At 37.1% G+C, this 19,263-nt stretch overlaps 1 protein-coding gene and 1 long non-coding RNA gene across 6 annotated transcripts in view; one reads left to right on the top strand and one right to left on the bottom strand.

Annotated features, from left to right (window-relative positions):
• The window catches only part of egr3 (early growth response 3), a 173,950-nt gene that overhangs the window by 115,103 nt on the left and 39,584 nt on the right, over window positions 1-19,263 (top strand). The gene's annotated exons all lie outside the window — the stretch shown is intronic.
• Window positions 2,558-18,320, bottom strand: LOC137026652 (uncharacterized). 2 transcript variants are annotated; one of them, XR_010895898.1, is made up of 4 exons: window positions 18,056-18,320; window positions 15,336-15,651; window positions 4,751-4,867; window positions 2,558-4,677 (listed from the first exon to the last, which is right to left on the bottom strand). It is a non-coding gene; the product is annotated as an uncharacterized lncRNA (long non-coding RNA). The 2 variants fall into 2 exon arrangements; XR_010895897.1 differs by having other exon boundaries at window positions 2,558-4,867.

The raw sequence follows: 19,263 nt of genomic DNA, 5'->3' as shown, positions 1-19,263 counted from the left end.
AGACTCATCCGCTGGTACAGTGGTGAGGCTTGATTTCCCAGGCAATCCAGAATCTACACAAGTTCAATGCTGGAGATGGAGCAGTTCCCACTTTAAAAGCAGAAGCTGCTGTTTATGGGCCCCAACCTGTAAGTAAGTTTTATTGTTTATAAAGTTATATAGTTTATGGGATGTAAACAAAGACCAATGCGTTTTGGCTTCGCTAGCCAGTTAGCTAAATTCTATTTCATACTTCAACAAACGCCTACAAACGCCAACAAACTTCTGGCGTTTCTGTTATCAGTGTACAGCATTGTTTCATTACGCCATTTATGTTGTTTACCCACATGCTCGTTCATACTATAAATTAAACAATACCTTTACAAAAATGCTACAACTCAGTCATGTATTTGGCTACAGTAAATCTTTAATCAGGATAAAACAGTATATTGAAAGCTAACATTAACAGCAGTAACATTTACAAGTGACAGCATGTCTAAACACTTTGACACGAATACAAACGGAAATGCTTACTGTAACGCAGTTCGTATATACGGGAAGAAGGAGGCGAGAACCGGCGAACGTTTAACAAAACTTTAATATATAAATAAACAAATGCAAAACGAAAGTAATGCCGGCAGACCCTCACAGACGTCTGCCGGCCACACAAACATAAAATAATATCCAGGTCTGGTCCTCTCTCGTCCTTCACTGTCGTCGCTCCTCCTTTTATGCTCCCGGAGCTCCTCCATGAGAGACTCAAGGCCGGTGCGCCTCCCAGATTGGTTCATTAACTCTCTGGCCTCGTGCCATTCCCTCACGGCTCTCGACCGCGCTGGTCGCCACACTTACCATTCATAAACGTCCTTTAAAAACCGTGCTTGCAGAGGTTCTGCTTGACCCTCTTTATCATTACTGCTACCTGGGTCTTATTCAGGCTCAAATTGATATGACAACATTGATGCCATTATTTACATTTCCACCAAAAGCATGCAACTATTGCCCGTAATGGTAAGGGGCGTGGCATTTCCGGACAACGTGAATCGTGACACCGTGTTCCGGACAGCGAATCACAATATACTGGGCCCGCTAACCAATCTGAGCCCATTGCGTATTTCTAAGGGAGGGGCTTCATAGAACAAGGAACTTAACAGAGCGTTTTAAGGAGAAGGGAAACAGCAGTGTAGAATAAAACTAAAATATATGAAAAATACGGCCTTTTTTTTTTTTTTTTTTTAATCAAGCCTAGAAAAATACCAGTGAACCACCCCTTTAATTAACTTATATTAACTTAATCAAATCAATATTTGGTGTGATCACCGGCTTTTGTCTTAGGTACACTTGCACAGTTTTTCTGGTAGTGTTCTTCTGGATTTATTCTGTCTCAGTTTCTTCATGTAATGGGTTTATCACTTAAGAAATAAGAATAATTAAAGTCCCCCTGTAATCAATAATTTTATCCCTTAAAACTCAATTACATTTAAACGTTTTTTTCCTGTGGAAAAAAAAAAAAAAAATCTTCATGCCTTAAAATAGATTGAATGTAACTCTACACCCTTGCTTCATTTAGTATATGCGAATCTATGAATATGCTAATTATCTCCACTCACTCACATGAGCTCAGTGATCCACTCGGTCAACTTACTGAGGTAAACGCTGCACAATGGTATTGCTTTTTACAACTTTGGACACATAATATGATAAGCCTTTTGCTTGACTACGTTATCAAACAGCAAACCATGTTTTCATTCGCCATTTCTGTCTGCCTTCTAAAATTCAGCATCCTTAAAAAGGCTTTGAACAACTCAGAATGTCAGTGGTGAAAGACATATAGTTCATCGTAACATCGTAATATACATGCTATATTGCTAAATCTACCTGATTTTTCATAACAGAAAAATAAACCGATTGGTTACAAGGTAGTTTATGACGTCAGAAACACAGGCGATTTCAAATGGCATAAAAAACTTGATTTTCACCACAGGGGTCCTAGGTGTAATTTTATTTATGAAGTAATTAATTGAAACTATTTGCAAATAATATATATTTTTTAAAATGTGCACACATTCACTCTTATTAGTATATCTAATATGTCAGAAAAAAAAAAAAAATCTTGTCTCGTCACATTCATTTATGAATTACATTAATCATAATTGCATATTTTCAAATTTCATGAAAAGTTGAGTATTTTGCATCACTAGATAGTCTATTACTGTCGGTCACTGAACATTTCAACATTTCTGTTGTAAAACTGTTGTCAAAACTCTTGTTGCATATAAATTTAATCAGACTAAAAATGGAACATTTATAAGTTTTTAATAAAAAGAGAAAATATGAATTCTGTTATTTTTACACACACACACACATATATGTGTGTGTATATAATAAATATATATATATATATATATATATATATATATATATATATATATATATATATATATATATATATATATATATATATATATATATATATATATATATATATATATATATATATATATATATAGGTCAGACAAAATCATTGACTCTGGTAATGGTATCTGGCATGCCCAGAAACTCCAACCATCCCCCCAACCAAACTCTGCCTTTGATAGTATCTTTAACGGGATCAGGACATGAGGCAGACTGGAACTCACCCTAATATGACAGAAGAGTCTTGATTTACATTGATTTAAAGCAGTGGCTTCTTTACAATATTGTTTTTATAAAATCTGAGTCAATTGACACATCACACTATTTGAATCTAATTTACAAATAATGAATGATTTTTGTCCAGCTCATGTCCTAATCCTGTCTGAAATCCCATCTGATTTACCAAAACATATATTGTTATCTTGATGCCTAATATGATTTCCTAATCATTTTCTCATTAGTATTTTTCATTGGCTCTGATCAGGCCAAAATCATGCTATCATGGAGTCATTTCCTGTATGTGTATTGTATTCTGATCAAATTGTTGCAACAGTCTCTATATATCAGCCCTAAAAAGTGGAATTAGACAATATTGCAATCCCTCTCCATGCATACTGCATACTAACCATAATACTCAGTTTTCCTGCTCATCGGTCTTTGTTTTCATCTGCAATCTACAAGAGATAATATAATTGATCCTTTTGTTTCACTCATTAGAATGACGTGTGTGATGGCAAAATAAATGTTTAACTAGATGTTTGCAGAAAACATGAGTTGTTTTTGCCTGTTCTAATCTTGTGGGTGGTTGCTAGGCTGTTCTTTACTGGCTCAAGTCAAAAAAGTGAGTGAGTGAGATATTTTTCTTATGATTATTGCCTGCTAGTTGAAAATAATGTTAAGGCCCGTTCACTCCAAGAACGATAACTATATTAGCTTCCACAATAGCAGACAATATAAGCCTAGTTCTGTTTATTCTAAGTGAACGTTGCAGTTTTGTCGTCTGCCGCTTTTAAATGCTTGAGCTCTTTAAAGCAGGATGGATTCTGATAGATTGTCAATGTTTCATCAGCTGAAAAAAAACCTTCTGAAAGTGATTCCAACAATGTTGTTCCTCTCCTTATTTTGACATTCTGTTCTGTTACTTTAGTTCCTGTTTCCCCACTCTGTTTAGTTTTGTTTTCCTCGGTTAGTTACTGATTATGCCGTTGTTTGTTTCTGTAGTTAGGCATTATAGTTATAGCCCGGTTCTTCAGTTGTTCTTTGTCAGCTCTTGTTTAATTTGTATTAAAGGCCCACTGAAGTTGCTTGTAACACGCAGCATTATTCAGTCTGTTAATGTCATTTCCACTGAAACAGGAAGACAGGGCGGGATATATCAAGCATCTCCTCCCCTTTTAAAAATAGCCAATAGCGTTTTGTTTATATCATAGCTCGGCCAGAGCCGTTGAGCTCGGTAAAACCTCAGTTTCCTCCTAATCTCTAACCGTTTCTCCTCCTAATCTCCTCCATATCACTTTAAAATACAGCATTCTGTGCAGAATTCATTTGGGTCTGATACGATTTGTGTTCTGTGCCAACTCGCGCATATCATCCGCTCTGTGCTGTCGTGTGTCTGGACCGGAGCAGACTGTGTGCGCACTGCGGTTGTTCACGTGACACTAACATGAAACCAGACTTCATTCGCCTCAATGGAATGTGTATTTACATTGTCAGAATCATTCCTTATCCCCTATATAGTGCACCATGTGTCATTCACCTTGTAGAAAATTGTAAATGTGTGAACAAGTGACTGATTTCAGCCACAGCTTCAGCATCTATTTATAATGTAGTGGACGGGACGCTTCAGTTTCTAGAGAACATTTGATTGGACAGAAAATTGGATGGGAAGCTGAAGTGCTGAAATGCTGACAAAAAACTGTGGAATTCAAGTCAATTTCTCAAACCATTTTCGAAAAACGTGAATAAATTTTACATAGTGCTGGCGAAAATAGACGTAAGGCTCTATCTCCTCAGTGCTTTATCATATTTAGAACAAACTTGGTCCATGTCATCACAAGCATGACCTGAGGTTACATGCTGTGTTTCAGCGCAGCGCCACCTACTGGTCCGTAGATATGAAATATTGCTACTTTTGCCATATTGGCCATTTTTTGCATTGACCATTTTGAATGTTGTAGTAAAATGCTGTATTTTATGAACGCATTAGTGTATCATTACAAAACTTGGTATGGGTCATCGGCAGGACGCCCTGAAGGAGCCTGAGAAGTTTCTGACCTGCGCCACCTAGTGTTGAAAAAAAAAAATATTTAAAGGGATAGTTCACCCAAAAAGGAAAATTTGATGTTTATCTGCTTACCCCCAGGGCATCCAATATGTAGGTGACTTTGTTTCTTCAGTAGAACACAAATGATGATTTTTAACTCCAACCGTTGTGGTCTGTCAGTCGTATAATGCATGTCAATGGGAACTCCATCTATAAGAGTAAAAAAAAAAAACATGCACAGACAAATCCAAATTAAACCCTGCGGCTCGTGATAACACATTGATGTCCTGAGACACGAAATGATCAGTTTGTACGAGAAGCAGAACAGTATTTTTATAATTTTTTACCTCTAAAACACCACTATGTCCAACTGCCCCACACATCCAGCTAGTGAAATCTGAACGCACTCTGACAACGGAAGTGACATCTCGCACTCATTGAAGTATAAGCGCGAGAGATCAATGTTGTGATTTAGCATTTAAACAACATTCACAAATATCTTAAACCGTTAATCCAATCGACACAAAACCACCATAGGAAAACCAGAAACATAGGTCGTTGATTAAATGCTGATAGCCAAATATCAAAATTTTGATATTAAGTGGCAAAAAATGCAATCAAATTCAGGTGTGGGTAATTTTCATACATATAGATGTCTATAACTCCTAACAAAATGAGATATGTTCACCAAATTTGACACGCTTATGTATTGGGACCCTTTGAGGACACACAAAAAGCAGTGGGACTGCACCACTTAGCAGCGCTAGAATTGAAGAAAAAAAAAGAAATTTGCACTAACAGGCCAGCTGATAATACTTAGAATATCGAAATCAACCGCAGGTGGTAGATCCTTCTCCTATTTGGCACCTAAACTGTGGAACAACCTTCCTAGCATTGTTCGGGATGCAGACACACTCTGTCAGTTTAAATCTAGACTAAAAACGCATCCACATAACACATTATATATTTATATTTTCAAATCCGTTAAATGATTATTAGGCTGCATAAATTAGCTCAGCCGGAACCGGGAACACTTCCTATAACACCAGATGTACTTGTTACATCAGAAAAAGAATGGCATCTACGCCAATATTATTCTCTCTGTTTATCTCGAGGTTTACCGTAGTCAACCGGATTCGGGGCCATTTCCAGATGAGACCGAGGACCGGTGCCTTGACACGACCACAACGCAGCCCTGTATCAGCAGAGATCGAGTCGACTAGATCATCCATTGTGAAGACATCATCAACACGACAGCCAGTGCCACAGTTTCCTCAAAATTATAATCACGATTATTAATCATGTTTATTCTATCAAAAGAGTAATGAAACTATGGCTATTTTGCAAGTTCTTTACCAACCTACACTTCACCCAAAAGGCCTGTAGGTGGCACAAAGACTTAAATTTAACCAACTATGATAACTTCGTTAGATGGTAAATCAATACAAAACATGGTTTTGGTGAGCGCTTTGTAATATGTGTTCACATTAGATTTTAAAGCAACACAATTCGTTTGCAATAAGAAAAACCAGATTCAAATTGCCCGGCAAATTCGTAAAGCAAAGAAAAATTCATTTCTAACTGATCAACATTATGAAAACTGGTAAAACCTTTAGGAACTTCAAAAGATAAAACAGCGAAATTCCTAATATTACTTCCAATATTTCCAAATTATGTTCATTTTCATAGAGCGGGCCAATATCGTGACGATTATTTAAAATCAATCGAGAGAAGCAGACGTAAACGTGCCATTAAGCCACATTGGTGAATGATGTCATGCAGGTGATGGTGTTATAACTTCCTTAAATTAATCCATTTGAGATGAATTAATGCTAGATTTTCTACTATAAATTGCGGACATGGCATCTGAGGACTAATTCAAATTTGCTTTATTTCCATTTAATCATATGCTTGTTCTTACGTACTAGAGCACGTGCGCACATGCACACTCTTCAGATGTGCTTAAAATCTCTTGACAAACTAAAATATGTAAATGACATTTGTATGTGTTCGAATAAAAGACATGCATTGTACTAAATTTCAGCTTGCTTATTTTGCTCAAGATAACGATTTATTAAGTCGACATGTCAGAAAAACAAGAAACTATGCTTCTATCCACAGCTCGAAGTTTGTGTTGCAGTTTGCAAATGTTCGTTTGAACTATGGTTTCAGGAGACACCAAATCGTTGAACTATGTTAGTAACAATGGAAATTGTGATCTTAGTTGGCTAACAATGCTTTTGGGAAACGCACCCCTGATTGACTTCAAAATTGACATTTGCTATCTTAGTCCATTATGACATTGTTGGTCTGCTGCTAGCTTCCTTGTTTGCTTCTGTTGTGCTTGGACCCTTAATTGCTGCTTGCAGCTATATTGTTAACACTGTTATTTTATGAATGTGAAGCTGCTTCGGAACAATCTGTATTGTATAAAGTGCTGTATAAGTAAATGTCACTTGACCAGTAAAAGTGAAAAAACACCATATTAATACACATTAGAGCATTTCTACACCCATGTGGTGGTCTCGACAACAAACGTGCTTTCATTTGCGTGTGGCCTGTAACCGGTACCCATCTCTCATGTTCTGCTGACATTGATTGCCTAATTGATCTAATTGGAGGGTTTGGAGCATTTGACTGTGGGTGTGGAGACATCTAATGATCATTTTCCACTTCCCCGACTCTTCTCTCGACACACAGCGCTCTAATGGTGATACTCCATTTCCCCTGATGCTGAGCTCAACTCAATTTCAGCCTCAGCTTTGATCTTCAAGCGTACAGGGAGAGGTGCGCTACACGCCTGCCGTACAGAATTCAGGGCCGGGCTTGTGTTCGAGTGTGTGGGTAGAAAGAGAAATGTGGGTCACGGAAAGGACAGTGACAGCTGGTTGTTACACAATTGGCATTGGGTGGCATGCGGGCGGCAGTGGGCATGAGAGATGCGTGTTGGTGGGGAATCCCCACGCCTCCTCTGCGTCCCGTATTCTTCTCAATGGCCGTCTCGGTGCCAGGGGTTTCACAGGCCACGGGTCAAGCCAAGCGGAGGTGGCAAATGGGCACGGAGGGCCTGGCGTCCTCTTGCTGCCAGCTGGCACGGCGGCGTCTGTTCACACACACGTTTACACGCTGGCCTTCAGACTCAAACACAGGGCGTTCAACCCACTACTTTGTACTCTCCCTAAACACCCTCCCACCCACACTCACGCTGCCCACACACACACACACACTGCCGGTGGAGTTGTCTCAGAAAGAGGGATATTTTTACCGTCTCTCTCATCGTTGAATGTGTGGGAGCCTTTCTTTCATTCAGATGCTTTACCTGTGACACATGAGTTGTGAATTAAAGATTATGATCTTAGGAACTTTTTGTTAAAGTATGTGATGCTACTCATGGAATAGTATTTGTTTAGAACAAGTTTACTAACTGTACATGAAGAAGATTTGCTGAAATAAGATTTATTTCTTTATCAACATCAAGATTTTAAGTTAAGTTTTCCCTGTTTTTTATTTACTTTGTTTATTGCTATTTATAGCAAATATAAAAAAAACACTTTGCAACAACAACAAAATGAAAACAAACAAGCAAATAAATAAATAAATAAATAAAATGGGAATAAAGCACCCTATATCTCCCTCAATCTGTTCGTCTTTCCTATCATATTTTAGCCTAATTGTGGTGTGACAAAATGTTCGAGACAATTTATTATTCTCTTAATTAAAATGACGTTATTAAAACTATAAAACAATTAGATATGAAAATGCTGCTTGAAACAGGTTTATTATTATTAATAATAATAATTATTATTATTATTATTATTATTATTATTATCATTGTTAACAAACACTAAATGTAAAACCACAAAAAAAACATGTTCTTTACTTCAGATCAAATAAATTATATAAAAAAGTATACTTGATATACTAAATAACTAAAACTAAAAGTAGAAATAAAAATGATTAAAAATCACAGACATATATTTTGACTAAAACGAAAATGGAAAATATATATTTAAAAAAATCAAAATATCAATAAAAACTATAAAACTCAATGATACAAAAATAGGACATATTGCATATTTCAAGCCAGTTTTTGATGGAGTTTAGGATGTCACACCAAAGGACCTCAATATCCCAAAACCACACCCTGTCCAATACAGCTTAAAAGCCATAAATAATGTTGCACCCACTTTATATTATGTATATTATGTAATATGTAATAACATGTAACTCATCATTTTATAAAATATTGTGTACATACATGTTTTTAAGTTGTATGTATAATAAAAAATGCAAGCATGCAGTTTCATCTATATTTAATTTCTTTAATGACATTAATATTACACTATTGACACTTGACTTACACCTTAGCCCAACCACCAAACCTGTCCTAACCTTACCCATATCCCACCTCAATAACAGCATGTGTTTTGCAATATGGCATCAACACAATAAGTACACTGTTTTTGATGCAAATACGTAGGTTTTTTGGGGTTTTAGTAAACTAAACTTAATTTACTGTGATTATCCAATAGATTTGTCCAATGCATTTGAACTGATAAATTTAAAAAGTTGTAATAAACAGTATAAACCACTATTTACTACATAATTATATGCACACACACACACACACACACACATACATACATATATATATAATATATATATATATATATATATAATATATATATATATATATATATATATATATATATATATATATATATATATATATATATATATATATATATATATATATATAAATATATAAATAGCTATGGAAAAAATTAAGAGACCACTCCAAGTTCAGAAAACAATATATAATGTAATATATATATATATATATATATATATATATATATATATATATATATAACACTTGATGCTAATGAATCCCTGAGTCTGTTTTTAATAGTGCTGTCAAATCAATTAATCTCATCTAACATAAAAGTTTGTAAATAGTGTGTGTGTATGTGCATGTTTTTGTGACATATTACACTAATTTTTATAATGGCATGGTTATGACAGGTATTACAAGGAGAGGGTGACTTATGAGGACATTACCCTATGTCCCCATTTTTCAAAAGGCTTATAAATCATACAGAATGATTTTTTTTGAGAAAGTAAAAATGTGAACAGTTTCCTGTGAAGGGTAGGTTTAGGGGTAGAGGTAGTGTAGGGGGATAGAAAATAGGGTTTGTACAGTATAAAAACCATTACGCCTATGGAATGTCCCCACAATTCACAAAAACAAACCTGTGTGTGTGTGTGTGTGTGTGTGTGTGTGTGTTATGATTAATTGATTTGACAGCATTACTTTTTAAAGGTGCCGTAGCATCAAAAATTTAATTTACCTCGGCATAGTTAAACAACAAGAGTTCAGTACATGGAAATGACATACAGTGAGTCTCAAATACCATTGTTTTCTCCTTCTTATGTAAATCTCATTTGTTTAAAAGACCTCTGAAGAGTAGACGAATCTCAACATAACACCGACTGTTACGTAACAGTCGGGATCATTAATATGTACGACCCCAATATTTGCATATGCCAGCCCATGTTCAAGGCATTACACAAGGGCAGCCAGTATTAACATCTGGATCTGTGCACAGCTGAATCATCAGACTAGGTAAGCAAGCAAAGACAACAGCGAAAAATGGCAGATGGAGCGATAATAACTGACATGATCCATGATATCATGATATTTTTAGTGATATTTGTAAATTGTCTTTCTAAATGTTTCGTTAGCATGTTGCTAATGTACTGTTAAATGTGGTTAAAGTTACCATCGTTTCTTACTGTATTCACGGAGACAAGAGAGCCGTTGTTATTTTCATTATTAAACACTTGCAGTCTGTATAATTCATAAACACAACTTCATTCTTTATAAATCTCTCCAACAGTGTGTAATGTTAGCTTTAGCCACGGAGCACAGCCTTAAACTCATTCAGAATCAAATGTAAACATCCAAATAAATACTATACTTACGTGATTAGACATGCTGCATGACAAACACTTTGTAAAGATCCATTTTGAGGGTTATATTAGCTGTGTGAACGAGCACGAGAATTTAAAGGGGCCGCAGCCTGAATCGCCGCATATTTAATGATGCCCCAAAATAGGCAGTTAAAAAAATGAATAAAAAAAAAAAAAAAAAAAACTATGGGGTATTTTGAGCTGAAACTTCACAGACACATTCAGGGGACACCTTAGACTTATATTACATCTTTTGAAAACACGTTCAATGGCACCTTTAACTAATTCACAGTTTACAATAATCAATCTAATTTCTTAAATCTGTTGTCATTTTTGTTAATGATGTTTAAATCAAATCAAAATATGTCTGTTTTATTGTTTTTTGTTTGTTTGTTTGTTTGTTTTTGTTTTTTGTTTGAGGTCACCTACAATATATTTACATGCATCCAAGGTCAAAAAACACTCATAATACACATTGCAAATCATTAGTTTGAAGATTCAGTCTCTCTAAACTTCTTCTTTCCGCAATCATACTCTGCTCTAATTGGTCAGATGGTCCAGTCTGTTGATTGGTCGACCACTTACAGCGCGTGTCATAAACCAAACACCCATTACCATATCTGAATTTCAGCTTTGGAGGCTTCTTCAGCACTTGATACACAATGATACGAAGTCACGATGATATCAATTTTACCAGTTTTTGGCAGTTCCAGTGTGAGTCCTCAACTTTTGAACTGCATTAAAGTGTATTTGCTTTCGTAGCAGAAAACAGCATCTTCTCAACATGTCGACAACATGAACCAAACCCTTCCAGTCTCAGCTACAACTGCAGTGTTTGAGGGCGGGGGAAAGTAGACGTTGTTCGTGGGCAGCCATAGACTGGCATTATGCAAATGTTACAAACCTACGTCGGTTTAAACAGGAAGTGAGACTGGAATTTCTGACAACTCGTTTCAGTTCAGAATTGATTCTTTCATTTAGGAGACAATGGGTGCTTCTCAATTCTTATTTGTGCATCCTCGTTTCCATTCCTTGCTTCCTTTCCTTGCGTCTTAGCTCCACCCCTTCAGGATGCGAGGGAAGGAAGCAAGGAAAAGATGCGAGGGTGTAGGAATTAAATCAAGTGTAATGATATATCCTCGCTCCCTTTAGCGTCACTTACATTTACATTTACATTTACATTTATGCATTTGGCAGACGCTTTTATCCAAAGCGACTTACATTGCATTATACTATACATTTGTATCTGAGTATGTGCAATCCCTGGGATCGAACCCATGACCTTGGCATTGTTAGTGCCATGCTCTAACCACTGAGCTACAGGAAAGCTTCAACTTCACTTCAAAGCGTCATCGGCTGCGCACGAGGGATACCCACATGTTGATAAAGTTTGGTTATTTAAATAAATATATAATAAATATTAATAAAGCAAGATGCCCCGTTGAAATATATGAGGTATAAAGTTTATTTAAATTTAAATTATTGTGATAGATATAAAGGGGGAGGAGAATTTATGCATGCGTCACGTTTCTCGATTGCAAAGACTTCCGCAAAGGATGCACCTGTGTATCCTCGCTCATAACTCCTTGGGAAGCCTCCTCACTCCCCGATCCTCATCTCCTCGCGGTGCAGTTAGAGAATTGAGATGTTCTTCAAGATGGCTGACCTCCATCGTTTTCCGGGTCATAGGATGGAGGACGGAGGAGCGAGGAGACGAGGAGGGATATTGAGAAGCACCCAATAACTTTATTTGTCCAGCACTTTGACCTTTAAAACTTTGCCGACCTTTTACATTCACAAACTAGGTAGAAAGCACACTGCATGAAAGGTAATATTTGAAAAAGCATAATAGGGGCAGCACTTGAAGTTCTGCTAATCACAAGGCAAGAAAGGGGTGCAGAACAGCCTGTTTTGTCTTTAGGAAACTCGACAAATAAAGCAAAGAGCTTTAAGATCACTGCAAAATAGATGTTATGATGGATATCCTAAATAGCCAATATGACGTCCAGCCCCTAATGTGGATTACATAAGTTCAATACAGGAAAGTGTCCATGTGTTTTATGCTACATGAACGATGTATCTTTGCACTCCATCAGTGAGGTTATATATAAATCACAGCTCCAGCTGAACCGTCGTAGGCTAAGACAATGAGAGTGAAAGTCAAGAGCTGGAACAGTGCTCGTGTTTGAAGTGTGAGTACTTCAAAAGAATGAAGTCAGCCTGTAATCAGTCCAGCATCTCAGAGTCAGCACTTCTCTGCTCTACACTGCTAGTTCAGAGATCATGGCCTACTCACACTGACTCATACTTGGTGAGAAAGGAGGACTGGCAGAGTGATAACATAGCTGTGGAATGGGAAATCATTATGACTTGTAGAAGTGAAAAGTGAAAAGACATGCATACTTCATCATCTGTGTTGAAGTAACTTTGTGTCTTACTCATAAGTTCATTTCAGGTGACAAAATCATGCAGCGTGGGAGAAAATGTTACTATTAAAAGTAATGTGTTACATCACTGCAGAACTCCTAATATGTGCACTACTGTTAAGAGGTTTGGGGTCAATATGATTTTATTCAATAAGGATGCATTAAAGGCACAGTATGTCGTAATGTTTTTTGCAGCTAGAGGTCACTTATTCAAAACAAAGGCGTAGCTCGATGACACCTCAGTTTCACAGAATCATGGGAGGTGTTGTCTTCACGTCTACAGCCGGTGGAAAAGAGACTCGGCCAGAATGAATGTTCATGGATGAGATTATTAACGTTGCTGTAGTATTAAGCAGAGCAGGCGAGTGCTGTTAGAGCTGAACGAGGCCACTGGAACGATTGCTAATGAGAGACGAGCGCGACACACGCCTCAAGAGTAGTGGAGCTTTTATTATTCTGCAGTCGCCCCTTCTGCTTCTTCTGGTTATGAGTATGTGGGGTAAAGCAGCGCTGTTTATCATATTAGATACATTTTTGTGTTGAAATTTGTTATAATGCTACTCTGTGCGTTCACTTGGCGGCATCTTTGGTGTTTCCATGGTTTCTACAAAATCGAGGGTAACGCAGGTATGATGTCGATAGGCGACGCACAGTCCGTGTCCTGGTTAAAATCTGGATTCAGCAAAATCAAGACAAAAGCACACACATCACCGGCAAAAATATGCTCAAAGATGGGTGCTCGACCAACAAAATTAAAGGTGCAATATGTAATATTTTCTGTCCGCTAGAGGCCTATTCACAACAAAGGCGTAGCTTGATGACGCCAAGTTTGAGCGTGGAATCTTGGGACATGTTGTCTTCACCTCACAGCTGGTGGAAAACAATTGGGATAGGACTCGGGAAGAAATCATTTTCATGGATGCGATTATTAACGTTACTGTAGTATGAAGCAGAGCAGGAGCGAGTGTTGTGGAGCTGAACGAGGAGCTGGAGCGATTGATCAACACACGCTGCGAGCAGCGGGGCTTTTATTATGACACAGTCACCGGCGTTGCTTCCGCTTTTCCGGTCATGAGTATGAGGTAACGCAGCTCTGTTTATCATATTAGATACATTTGAGAGTGTTGAATATGATGTTATAACGTTACTCTGTGCGTTCGCTCGGCGGGTGATGTGAGACACTGTTACACACTGCAGTAAGATAGATCGATTTTACAATATCATATTAAATGCTGGATGGCTTGTGTTGATAAATGACATACAATTAATTTTAAAATGTATCGTATGATGGAGAAAATGCTGTATTACTGTTACTAAAAATAAAGCTGCATCTGATTATGCTATGTTAGCTACTTCACAAAATAGTGTTTTTCTCTGAGGCATGGTAAAGCATGGTACTCGCAAAAAAAGTCGAGACAATTAGATTTAAACAATATAACTAAATGTGTTGAGCTATATAACAATAATTAGTTTTCTGTCTATAAATATGTCAGAACAGTTGTTCCCTTGTCTATTAAAACATATAAATATTAAAGCGTCTTTGGTGTTTCCATGGTTTCTACAAAATAAAACCGGAAACCGAGGGTAACGCGGGTATGACGCCATTGACAGGCGACTCCTCACACGTCCCGGAGCCTTGGTTAAAATTGCAATTTTCTCATGATTTACAAATAGTTGGAAACATTTGGGATATTGTAAGTACTCAAGTGAACAAAATATGTAACACTGGCCTAGTGCTTTTTGGATATTTTACTGCAAAATTCTTACATATTGCACTTTTAATGAAAAACAGAAAAAAGTCAGCACACTAAATCTCCAAAAATAAGTGATTTTATTTTTTTATATAAGACTCACACGTGTTACGTTTCGAGCACACAGGCTCTTCGTCTGATTTTTTTGGAGCTTTGCTGTGCCGACTTTTTCTGTTTTTCATTTTTTTTCTCTGGATTTAAACATTCTTGGAAACATTTGGGATAATGTAAGTACTAAAGTCAAAAAAAATTATAACATTGTTCTAGTGGATATTTGAATCTAAAAATCTTACATATTGTACCTTTAAATTGCTCAAACTTGACAGTAAAGACTGTAAAATGCTGTTCTTTTGAACTTCCAGCAGTTATATGCAGATGGATGTGTTTGATGTGTGCACGCTACCTAGTGGACCATCGAGTTTTGAAGTATACAGTCGATTCTTAAAAAAAAAAAAAAAAAAAAAAGTGCATTTCTTTACTAGAAAAAATAAGGAATGTGACTGTAAAAGGTCTTGGCTAATTAATTACCATTTTCCTCCAAGACATCGTTCAGTTCTGAATGATGACACATACTTTCACCGAGACTCCTGAGAGAACCGTCCACTGCCGTCCACTCGTATAGTCCACTTCAGCAGAAATGTGTGAGCTCAGCACTGGTTCCTGGGCTGTAATTGAAGCCATTAGCAGCACTGCAGTGTAGTAATGGACCCACATGAGTCTTCCTCCCACTAACTGATTCAGTCATTAATCAAAAACTCCTTGACCGGCTTCACTGTACAGTCCAGTAGCACCTGCATCGGCACACTGGACCTCTGCTTGTGTTCCGCATGGGTTTCTCTTGATTCTGAAAATAAAGCAAGATGTTGGAAAGTAGCATTAGCCCCTGCTGGTAGATGCTGTAACTGCAGCGTAAAGCATCTTTCCTCTTTGACAGCCATTCAAAAATGGTTTCTCCACAGTCACAAATGCCTATTTAAATGTATTAAAGGTTTGAAATTGTCCGTTTAAAACTAAGGTTTAGGTTCTAAGCCTTGACTAATATTATAATTGGGCTCATTAATAAAATGCCACAAAATTCATATCCCCTTTCATTTGTCAGCCCTTCTTGTATTGAGACTGATGAAAACTGAGAATGAGAGTCGGCAATGCTGGAGTGAATTCATTTTTAACAAATCTCTGTATACATTAGCATTAGCTCTGTATACATTAGCAAGAACTCCTGAATATTTTCTCACAAACGCACACAGACAGACACCTCCTGCAAGCATGTCAGTATTACAGGCTTCAGACAGGGTAATGCCCACACCAAATATACCAGAAATCACTCTTTATTTCAGCCCCCTTTACAGTATAAACACACACACACACACACACACACACACACTGGGTTTTCATGTTTTATGGAGACTTTCCATAGACAGAATGATTTATATACAGTACAAACTGTATATTCTATTCCCTTACCCTAAACCTACCCATCAAAGAAAACTTTCTGCATTTTTACATTTTCATAAAACAATTTATTATGATTCATATGCTGTTTCCTCATGGGAACCAAAAATGTCCCCACAAGATCAAAGATTTCTGGTATTACCATCTTTGTGGGGATATTTTGTAGGATTTACCAAGACCACACACACTCTCTCACACTCACTCTCTCTCTTACTCACACACACACACACACTCTCACACTCACTCTCTCACTCTCTCTCTTACTCACACACACACACACATTATTTTTTAATTTATCAAAGGTGACAATGACATTTCCATTGTTATGACTGGATTTCTAATATATTTCTATTTCAAATAAATAATTTTTTATATATTCATCAAAGAGTCCTGAATATAATCATGTGTTCTACAAAAATTTTAGGCAGCACAATTAGTTTTTAACATTCATAACAATAGGGCTGGGCGATATATCGAATGCTTTTGTCACACGCATTTCGTCAGTAAAGCCGGTTCCCTGATTACCGCTAAATCTGAAGAAATGCGCGTGACAAAAGCATTCGATATATCGCCCAGCCCTACATAACAATAATATTTCTTGAGAAGCAAATCATATCAGAATATCAGAAGCATATTAGAATGCTTTCTCAAAGATCATGTGACACTGAAGACTGGGGTAATGATGCTGAAAATCCATGGGAATAAATTACATTTTGAAATGTATTAAAATTCAAAACAGTTGTTATAATATTTCATGAAGAAAAAAAATGCAAAGAATATTGTGATATAGTCCCTGAACTAAAACTTAAAATCTGATCTCAATTGTGCTGAGCACTGATAACTGCAGAATAATAGATTTGTATCATCAGATGATATTATATTGTTTATTTTAGCACTCCTGAAATCCAGTCAGAACTCGTGACCGGAACTATATCATTTACATTATCGCACACTATTCAGCCACTTAGTGTTAAAAAGTCTGTCCAGTGTAAGAGCCGTGGCCTGGTGGTCAGCTCGGTGGTCAACATGTTCCTGGATCGACATCTTTGTTGATCCTAGAACAACATTATAATGAACCAGTCAGATTTGAGGGACAAATTTACATTTTGTCAAGTTTAGGCTTACAACCAGGTTTCTACATCCGTGTTATTCACCTATCATTTCCTGCTGATATTAGGGATAAGTTATGGTTAATGTCAGATTTAGGGGTAGTGATGCACCTCCTGATTTTGCAGAGTTAGGTGCGTATACATAACATATTTTGTTGATCCTGGAACAATATTCCTGTACAAAAATGTAATCATAACCTAAGTTTAATAATATACCTAACCCTACCCATATGTTATCCCTAAAATCAGAGGGAAATGATCAACCAACTTGACAGAAACTGTAAACTTGTCACTCAAATCTGACTGGTTGATTGAAATGTTGTTGCAAAGTCAACAAAGATGTTGATGCAGGAACATGTTGCATTTGTTGAAATTAGGTTCTGCTGTAGGGAATGGGTAAGGATGTTTTCATACAGGAATATTGTTCAAGGATCAACAAAATATATTGATCCAGGAACATGTCTTGCTTCACAAATTGATGGCGGCCTCCCATTAGCCCACTCTATTAATTTTCTCTCTATTTTTTGCCAAGTAAAAGTGACTAAAAAGCTCTTTTATTTAATTTAACTTACACTTTTAAAATTGTTACATTAATATTATATTAAATCTCTCCAGTTGCATTGTCACCAGTGCATACTGCATGTACGCCTCAAAAAAGTGCTCTTTCAAGTAACAAAGACATCTTACCGAGTAAAGACTTTGTTTCCTGTATTGCGCAAATCAAAAGACAGACAAGAAAGGGTGGAGTCGAGCAAAGGAAGAAAGTGCCGCATCACTCCCCACTTCCTATCTCCGTTTTCCATGAGTCGACAGACTGAGGAATGGAAAGAGACAAAATTAACCGAAACACACAGAGACACACTATTTTTAGAGGCGTTTGTAAATCAGCGCGGTAGCCAACACTCCGCCCCCCTGACTCCATGATGACATCGCATCTAGAGCTGTCAGCAACCTGTTACCAATACCAGCAGAGGCCGGAGGATCAAACTGATGGGCTATTTCCCTAGTTAACCACAGCTTACATCGGGGCTTCCCCGCTGGCCTATTTTTGAGTCCTGAATAAACTGTGAGCTGTATACATTGAATGATGTCTTGATTTTTATAGCAGCACATAAACAGATCAACCAAACACTTGCCTCCTCGCTGGACTGAACTGATGTCACGTTGTCGTAATCCAGGCATAGTTTAGTTTTGACTCATTGGTTGTGATTCAGTCCGGTTGGGGAAGATTTGTACTCCTTATCAAGATGTCTGTATTAGTTCTGGCATATTATTGCTCATACTTAGGGATAGTATAAACTCATCCCACATATTTTTGTCCTACAGACATCAATGTTACAATAAAGCAGCTGTCTTGTTGTTGAGGAGAAGTGGGTCATTTCTTTTCTTACTTAACCTTGTGGGTGATTAAACATCTCATTGCATTTGGTTAGTGGCACCTGTAGCTGTACGGCTGTAGCAGAGCCTTATTTCACCAAGTGCAACATGTTCCTGGATCAACATCTTTGTTGACCCTGGAACAACGTTCCAGTCAACCAATTAGATTTAAGGGAGTTTATGCAAAGTTTAGGCTTACAACCAGGGTTAGGTGCTTCTACATCAGTGTTATTCACTTTTCATTTCCCTATATACAGTGGGTACGGAAAGTATTCAGACCCCCTTAAATTTTTCACTCTTTGTTATATTGCAGCCATTTGCTAAAATCATTTAAGTTCATTTTTTTTCCTCATCAATGTACACACAGCACCCCATATTGACAGAAAACGCAGAATTGTTGACATTTTTGCAGATTTATTAAAAAAGAAAAACTGAAATATCACATGGTCCTAAGTATTCAGGCCCTTTGCTGTGACACTCATATATTTAACTCAGGTGCTGTCCAATTCTTCTGATCA

The sequence above is a fragment of the Chanodichthys erythropterus genome, chromosome 9, assembly GCF_024489055.1.
Source record: "Chanodichthys erythropterus isolate Z2021 chromosome 9, ASM2448905v1, whole genome shotgun sequence".
Taxonomy (NCBI): Eukaryota; Metazoa; Chordata; class Actinopteri; order Cypriniformes; family Xenocyprididae; genus Chanodichthys; species Chanodichthys erythropterus.
This window is presented reverse-complemented; position numbering and strand designations above follow the sequence as displayed.